The sequence below is a fragment of the Panthera uncia genome, chromosome X (genome assembly GCF_023721935.1).
Source record: "Panthera uncia isolate 11264 chromosome X, Puncia_PCG_1.0, whole genome shotgun sequence".
Lineage (NCBI taxonomy): Eukaryota > Metazoa > Chordata > Mammalia > Carnivora > Felidae > Panthera > Panthera uncia.
This window is the reverse complement of record NC_064817.1, coordinates 66,446,633-66,455,644: the sequence shown is the minus strand read 5'-3', so window position 1 is coordinate 66,455,644 and position 9,012 is coordinate 66,446,633. Positions and strand designations below refer to the sequence as shown.

Genomic DNA, 9,012 nt, shown 5'->3' with positions numbered 1-9,012 from the left:
GAGTCTTGTGTTTATTGTCACAAACTCTTTGCAGCAAAAAACTACATGTTAAGCAACTATTTGGGTGACATTACCATTCACACATTTAGTAGTACTTGTGTTTTTTTTTACACTTGCCAGAAACAAAATGGAATCACAAAATACAATGATTAGAAAGTAGACTTTCACACACTCTATTTTAAAGGCTGGAAGGTTTTTAGTATTTTACCAGAATGTAATTTTAAAATGTGGTGGGCATATATATAATTTTTAATGTCTTTATTCATTTCTGAGAGAAAGAGTGAGATCATGAGCAGGGAAGGAGCAGAAAGAGAGGGAGACAGAGGATCCGAAGTGGGCCCTGCTCTGAGAGCAGAAAGCCCAATACAGGGCTCAAATTCACAAACCATGATATCATGACCTGAGCTGAGCTGAAGTCAGATGCTTTACTTACTGAGCCACCCAGGCTCCCCAAGCATACATATAATTTTAAGAATGAGACTTCTGTAAGAAGAAGAATGAGTATTCTGTAAGAATACAGCCCTGTGTATTCAATAGTCATTCCAAAACGCTTGTTGATGATGATACCTTATTCAAAACATAGTAATCCTATAGACAAAATCCACTGGGTCAATTTTGGTGTAGAACCTCAAACTTAAAAAGACTTTAAACCGTTTCAAAAAAAGAATAAAATAAAAGACTTTTAACAGTTTCAGATCATTGTTTAAGTCAACAAAGAAGTCCATTCCAATATCACTGGCATTTTTTTCCGTCTGCTCCTCCCTTCCCATGATTGCCACTCTAGCTGCACCAAGCTCACTTAGAACTCCTGGCTCCTGCTAAGCTGACATTGCCACCATCTTTCTCCAGCTGCTGTCATGATAATCTTTTAGGACTTTATAAGCCATAATGAGATGTTCTCTGACATCTACAAGATCTGGAGATTGCAGACTGGATGTGCCTAGAGGTGGAAGAGAAGATGGTCAGTAGGACAGAGGGTAACATTGATAGCTTGCTCATTGGTGAAAATGCCTCCACTGAAGGCCTGGTGTGCAAAGGTACCAAAAGCACAGTAATCACTTGTATTGATAATGTCATGATCCATCACTGGCAGGAAACCAGCTTCACAAAGGAAGCCTGCGAGAAGTACATCAAAGATTACATGAAATTAATCAAAGGCAAACTTGAATAATAGAGGCCAGAAAGAGTCAAACCTTTTATGGCAGGGGCTTCAGAACAAATAAGAAAATCCTTGCTAATTTTAAAAACTACCAGTTCTTTATTGGTGAAAACATGAATCCATATGTCATGGTTGCTCTGCTGGACTACCGTGAGGATGGTGTGACCTCATGTATGTATGATTTTCTTTCAGGGAAGTTTAGAAATTAAAAAAAAATGTTAATGAATTTGGCTATTACTTTGGATGTATCACCTGTTGTCCTAACTGCCTACTGCTCTTCATCCACACAGCACTAAGACTTAGAAAAATGGGGCTAATGTCATCTTGAGCTCTTCATTTATTTTGACCTTGATATTATTGGAGTGGAGGCATTGTTTTTAAGAAAAGACTGTCATGTAGGTTGTCTAAAAATAAAATGCACTTAAACTAAAAATAATTTATCTCTGGCTTATAGTCTTCCAGTTTCAACTTAAACACTTCTAGGGAGAGGGAGATCACTCCTTAAGAAGACAATCTATTCCACTGTGACACCCCTTAAGCATTCTAAAGTGCTAAATTCTGACTTCCTGTAATTTCTACCAATTGATCCACATTTTGCACTCTTAATTGATACAGAGCAATACTGCTTTTGTATGTGAATCCCTAAAACTACTTGAAGGCAATACACATGGCCTCAATCTCCACCCACACCATCCATAACAAGCATTTTCCTATGTCAAATATCCCTCCCTTGTTCTTTCCAAAAATCCACATTTGACTTCATAACCAGACTTAAAGCCAGCCTGGTTACTCTCTTCTAGAAGAATCTCTGAGATTGTTCCATCTGGAAGGAAATCATTTCCCAGATGCAGTATCATCAGTCGGGAGTAAATAGAGCTACTAATCGTGTTGCTTTGGATTTCTAAACAATTAAGGGAGCCAAAGTTGCACATTAGACAAGCTAAAACAGTCAAACTATAGCATAGAAGCTTCCACATCTTTTTCTTTATTCAAATTGGCATCCTATTGAAATGTGGAGATTTGTGCAACTAATAACTTCCTTAGGAATGATCAAACAGGGTCATTTACTTCCCTTGTAAATCTCTAAATTTCTGGGCAAATAAACCTTCTACATCTGAAATTCTTAAGAACAAGTTTTAAAAAAAACAAATTCTTTTTCAGAAGGAATTAAGTATGACTTCTTCTATGTCTATTCTATGATGCAACCTGTCATTGATTTCAACTACAGACATATCTTGCTTTATTGCACATGGCTGCATTGCACTTCACAGATACTGAATTTTCTACAAATTAAAGGTTTGTAGCAATCCTGCTTCAAGCAAGGCTATCAGCATCATTTTTCAAACAGCATTTACCCACTTTGAATTTCTGTGTCACATTTTGGTAATTCTCATAACATTTAAAAACTTTAAGTATTATTGTATTTGTTATGGTGATCTGTGATTATGAATCTTTGATGTGAATATTATAATTATTTGGGGGCACCACAAACCATGCCCATACAAGGCCATGAACGTAAATGTTATGTGCGTTCTGACTGATCCAACAGCCAACCATTACCTAATCTTTCTCCCTCTCGTTGGACCCCCCTATTCTCTGAGACACAACAATATTGAAATTGGGCCATTTAGTAACCATACAGTGGCCTCTAAGTGTTCACGTGAAAGGAAGAGTTACACCTATCTCACTTTAAACCAAAAGCTAGAAATGATTAACCTTAGAAAGGAAGGCATGTAAAAAGATATGATAGGAAAAAACCTAGGCCTCTTGCACCAGTTAGCCAAGCTGTGAATGCAAGGGGAAAGTACTTGAAGAAAATTAAGAGTACTATTCCAGTGAACACACAAATGATAAGAAAGTGAAACAGCCTTGTTGCTAATATGGAAAAAGTTTTAGTGGTATGGATAAAAGATTAAACCAGTCATAACATTCCCTTAAGCCAAAGCCTAATCCAGAGCATAAACCTAACTCTCTTCAATTCTATGATGTTTGAAGCTAGAAGAGATTGCTTCATGTTGTTTAAGGAAAAAGCTGTCTCTGTAACATAAAAGTACAAAGTGAAGCAACAAGTGTTGATGTAGAAGATTCAGCAAGTTATCCAGTAGATCTAGCTAAGGTAATTAATGAAGGTGGCTAAACAACACAACAGATTTTCAATGTAGATTAAACAGCCTTATATTGAAAGAAGATGCCATTTAGGATTTTCATAGCTAGAAAGGAGAAGTCAATGCCTGGTTCCAAAGCTTCAAAGAACAGGCTGCTGACTGTTGACTCAGGCTAATGCAGCTGGTGACTTTAAGTCAAAGCCAACAAATCCTAGGGCCCTTAAGAATTATGCAAAAGCTACCCTTTTGCTCTATAAAGAATCAACACACTCGGGGCGCCTGGATGGCGCAGTCGGTTAAGCGTCCGACTTCAGCCAGGTCACGATCTCGCGGTCCGTGAGTTCGAGCCCCGCGTCAGGCTCTGGGCTGATGGCTCGGAGCCTGGAGCCTGTTTCCGATTCTGTGTCTCCCTCTCTCTCTGCCCCTCCCCCGTTCATGCTCTGTCTCTCTCTGTCTCAAAAATAAATAAAAAAAAAAAGTTGAAAAAAAAATTAAAAAAAAAAAAAAAGAATCAACACAGCCTGAATGAAACCACATTTTTTGACAAAATGGATTAATAAATATTTTAATCCCACTGCTGTAAACTATTCCTAAGACAAAAATATTCCTTTTTAAAATATTACTGCTTGCGTGTGTGGGGGCGGGGGGAGAGGGAAATTAAGCTGGCAGTGTAGTAAGGGAACGCTATACTTGACTCCTTTCTCAAACACAGTTAAATAAATATCAAGTCATTATGAACAGCCAGGAAATCAATCTGAGGGCTGAGAGAACAAACTGCACAACTAGAGGGATAAAAAAAGGCCACATCATGGATGATAGGATGTGAGGTGATGGAATTTGGAGGAGAAAAGAAACCTACCCCTCCCTCCCTTCCCCCCACACCTCCATGCTATGGTGGGGAGGGAGCCTGATCAGGTAGAGAGGAGAGAGAGAGAAGAACAGGGTGCAGGGCATTCACAAGTAAAACATTTGCCCAAAACAATTGATGGGAAAAATGAGAGGGCTGATTATCATAAGTTTTTACAAGCAGTGAAACTCTAACTCTGAAATTTTAGAAGTCTGACCCAAAACCAAGTGGAGCCTGATGGGCATAGAGGTGCTCCTGTGGAGAAGGAGGGAAAAGGCCCTTGAGCAGACAGTGTGGTCTGAGAATCCGGTGGGGCATTGTGAGAGACAGTTCTCCTTCTTGGAGTGCATTTGGAAGAAGTGGCACTGCTTCTCCAGGGACAAAAGAGCCAGCAGGCAACATTGAGCAGACCCATTCACTAGCAAAAGAACAGAGGAAACTGCTGAAGACAGCTAACCTAGACACTGGCTTTTGCTATGCTTTGCCATAAACCTAAAAGTCCCTGCACATTCATGCACCTGCCCTTCTGGGACAAAATAGCGCCAGCCACCTCAGAATGTGACCCTCCCACAGAAGATCAGGGTGGGTCTATGCTTCACCAGATCCTTGAAATTTGGAGTTTTGAAACCCAGCCTGTACACCTGAGATAAAACAAAGGAGCACTGTACCACCAGGTGGGCAGACAGTCCAGATACTGAAAAAGTAAAGGCAGTATTTAGAGGTATGCCTGGGACAAAAAAGGGGAGACTGTTCATTCTTTTGAGGGCTTCCTGAGCAATGGTGGGCATGATGTCCCCACTCCGGGAGCTAGAGAGGTGGCTGGTCCCATTTTTACCCCTGTCTATCAGGATGAACGAACATCAGTGGACAGCACAGCACCCAACAGGCCAATATTCCTGATGAATACGAATGTAAACATTCTCAACAAGATGCTAGCAAAATGAATCCAACAGTACATTAAAAGAATTATTAACTACAATTAAGTGGCATTTATTCCTGGGCTGCAGGAGCATTTCAGTATTTCAAATCAATCAACATTATACACCACACTAATAAAAGAAAGGATAAGAACCATGTGATCCTATCAATAGATGCAGAAAAAGCATTTGACAAAATACAGCATTCATTCTTGATAAAACCCTCAACAAAGCAGGGATAGAAGGAACATACTTCAACATTATAAAGGCCATATATGATAGACCCATATCTAATATCTTCCTTAATGGGAAAAAACTGAAACTTTTCCTCTATGGTCAGGAAGAAGACAGGGATGTCCACTCTCACCAATGTTATTTAATATAGGACTGGAAGTATTAGCTTCAGCAATTGGACAGAAAAAAAGAAAAGACATCCAAATCAGCAAATAAGAATTTGAAGTTTCACTGTTCACAGACAACATGAAAATTTATACAGAAAACCCAAAATACTATCAAAAAATTGCTAAAACTGATACATGAATTCAACAAAAGCACAGGATATAAAATCAATGTACAGAAATCAGTTGCATTTCTATATGCCATTAATGAAGTAGCAGAAAAAGAAATCAAGGAATCAATCCCATTTACAATTGCACCAAAAGAAAGACAAATACCTCACGATTTCACTCATATGTGGTATTTAAGAAAAAAAAAAACAGATCAGCATAGTGTTAGGGAAAAAAAAAGAGAGAAGGATGCTAACCATAAGAGTCTTAACTATGGAGAACAAACTTAAGTTTGATGGAGGGAGGTGGGTGGGGAATGGGCTAAATAGATCATGGGTATTAAGGAAGGCACTTGTGATGAAGGCATGTGTTGTGAATGTTATATGTAAGTGATGAATCACTAAATTGTACACCTGAAATCAATTGTACCTTATATGTCAAGTAACTAGAATTTGAATAAAAACTTGAAAAGAAAAAAAAAATAAATAGAATTGAAGGGTCATAGTTTCCAGCAACTCCACTACTGAATACCTATTTTAAAAGACATGTGTACCACTATGTTCACTGTAGCAGTTTTTTTTTTTACACTTGCAAAGACACAGAAACCATCCAGGTATCCATTGATGTATGAATGGTTAAATAATATATGGTATATAATACACTATAATATACATTGGAAAACTGCTCATAGAAAAGAATGGTCTTGCCATTTGCAACAACATGGATAGACCTTACAGGTCTATCCTATGCTAAGTGAAATAAGTCAGACTAAGAATGATAAATACTGCATGTTTTTACTTATATATGAAACTAAAAACAAAACAAAACAAATGAACACACAAAGCCAAGCAAAACACAGACTCGTAAATGTGGAGAACAGATTGGTCATTGTTAGAGTGTAGTGGAGTCATAGGGGATGTAAAATGTATGAAGGGGATTAAGATATATAAACTTTGATGGGGCACCTGGGTGACTCGGTTGGTTGAGCATCCAACTCTTGATTTTGGCTCAGGTTATGATCCTAGGGTCATGAGATCAAGCCCTGGCTCAGCACAGAGCCTACTTAAGATTCTCTCTCTCTCTCTCTCTCTCTCTCTCTCTCTCCTTAAGATTCTCTCTCTCTCTTTTCCTCTATCTCCCTCCCTCCCTTTTCCCCTCTCCCCCACTTGCACAAAACTTAAATAAATCTTAAAAAATATGTACAAACTTCCAGTTATAAAATAACTAAGTCACATGGATGTAATATTTAACGTGGTGAATATAATCAATAATATTGTATTAACTTTGTAAGGTGACAGATGGTAACTATACCTATTGCAGTGATCATTTCATAATATATACAAAAGCCAAATCACTATGTTGTATTCCTGAAACTAATATAAGATATCATGTCAATTAGACTTTCATAAAAAATAATCGAAACATAAAGTATAACGGTGGTTTCTAGGGGCTGGAGGAAGCAGGAAATGGGGAGATTTTGTTTAATGAACATAGACTTTTAATTATGCAAGATGTAGATATTCTAGAGATGTGTTACACAACAATGTGAATATAGCTAACATTTTGCCAAGCTGTACACTTAAAAATGGTTAAGATGAGAACGTTTGTATTGTATCACAATTTTTACAACATTGTATAAAGAACGATCAGCTTGTTTAAAAATATTTTATCAATAGTTAAATTATAAATCATTTTCCTGAGATGTCACATTATATGTTCCCAAAGTCATTTTAATTAGTACTTTAAAAGGTTCATATCTTTGCATGCATTTCTAAGGTACTGTATTTCAGTTTTTAAAACATGACTTAATTATAACATTTGGCTTAGTCACAAACTTGTGTCAAATTATTTTATTTTTGTAAACTGCTGCAGTCTAAGAAGGTGGGGTAGCTCATTCAAATTCTTCACCTTGTATTCTCACATTTATAGTTTTGAAACCTCATTTTTTTAAAATAAATCTCATTCTAAATGTTATTATATTGATTTGTCGTCTCTGGGAATACAGGGACTTTATTGTACTCAGGAAGTTATCAGGGGTGTCAAAGAGTCTGTGTCATAGCAGTTCATCCCCAAGGCCCCTACATCTTTTCCTTTAAGGTGCTAAGATATAGAAGATTATATTACAACCCTAAGATGTTATCATTGTGCTCCCTTTTACTTCCTTACATATGATTCAGCCATATTGGGAATAATACTTTTGTTAAGCAGAACTAATCTATACCTGAAAATGAGGTGTCAGTATGCTATAAAATATTGGGATTGTATAGTGAAATAATGGAACTCCCTTCAAATTAATAATTTGGAAATGTACACATTTTATTATAATGGGTCACATGAGAAAATCAGTCCTACTGCTTTATAGTTATGCCTTGTATAATGTGTGAGACAAAATAGCATGGCCATTTCTCTCAGTGGGAACTCTGATTATTTCCACTGCCATTATAAGTGAGGGAAAATTCAGATCTGGATTAAATGTTTAACTACTTCCTAAAACTTTATCTGATTCCTCTCAATCACAAGCAAACCCTCTCTCCTATGAACTAACAGAGTGCCATATTGATAGCTTCCTTAGTGCACAGAGTTCATATCACCTTTGGTTATAGTTAATACATCTTCCCCATTTTTTTCATAATCTCCTTAGAAACAAGCTTTATTTAGCTTTATATGCTCTTACAGAGTTGGCTATCAATAAATATTTCTTAAATGAATGAATGATCTAGGGGGAACCACTCTTCAACATTGAATAAAGAAGTTTCCTGGGCTTTATCTGCTTCGCCTATTAAATGAAAGACTAACAATTATATCTAGTCTACAAGTATGCTGTTAATACCAAATAATAAAAGCTTTAAAAATGCTTTAAGATTGCTAAATTCAATGAAAAGTAAGGTGTTGTTATTAACTAATTTTTAAATAAATTGGAAACCATTCAAAACTATCAACAATATATATTTATTGACATTACGTTGAAATAAGATGAATCGGACACTATCCCCTGCACTCAAGGAATTTCCAGGCTTCTTCATACCACTTTGTCACTCCTTAAATTATATATTTATTTATTTTTGTCTTTTCCACTCGAATGAAAGCTTTAAAAATATAAAGATGTTGCCTATCATGTTCAGTGCTGTATCTCTAGTAAATGTTTATAGAATTGATGAATAAATGATTGACTATACCTAGTAGAAGATATACAACATTAAACAGTATTCAACAAATATTTACTGAGATCCCATTGTGAGCAATAACCAGAGGACACAAGCAAAGTTGAATAGAAAATGCAAAGAATTATTACCTTTAGGGAAGCTAAGATGGTGATGTAGTAGGAGAACCCTAGGTTTCCCTCCTCCTTTGAACACAGCTAGATAACTATCAAATCATTCTGAATACTCAAGAAATCAACATGAAGACTGATAGAACTGCACAACCAGAGGGAGAGAAGAGGCCACATTGATGAAAGTAAGTGCAAAAATGTGGTTTG

The 9,012-nt window shown here is 36.8% G+C and overlaps 1 pseudogene; it reads left to right on the top strand.

The window, feature by feature from the left end:
• The first annotated feature begins 857 nt into the window (after positions 1-857).
• LOC125931798 (translationally-controlled tumor protein-like) lies at positions 858-1,398 on the top strand (annotated as a pseudogene).
• Positions 1,399-9,012: the final 7,614 nt, after the last annotated feature.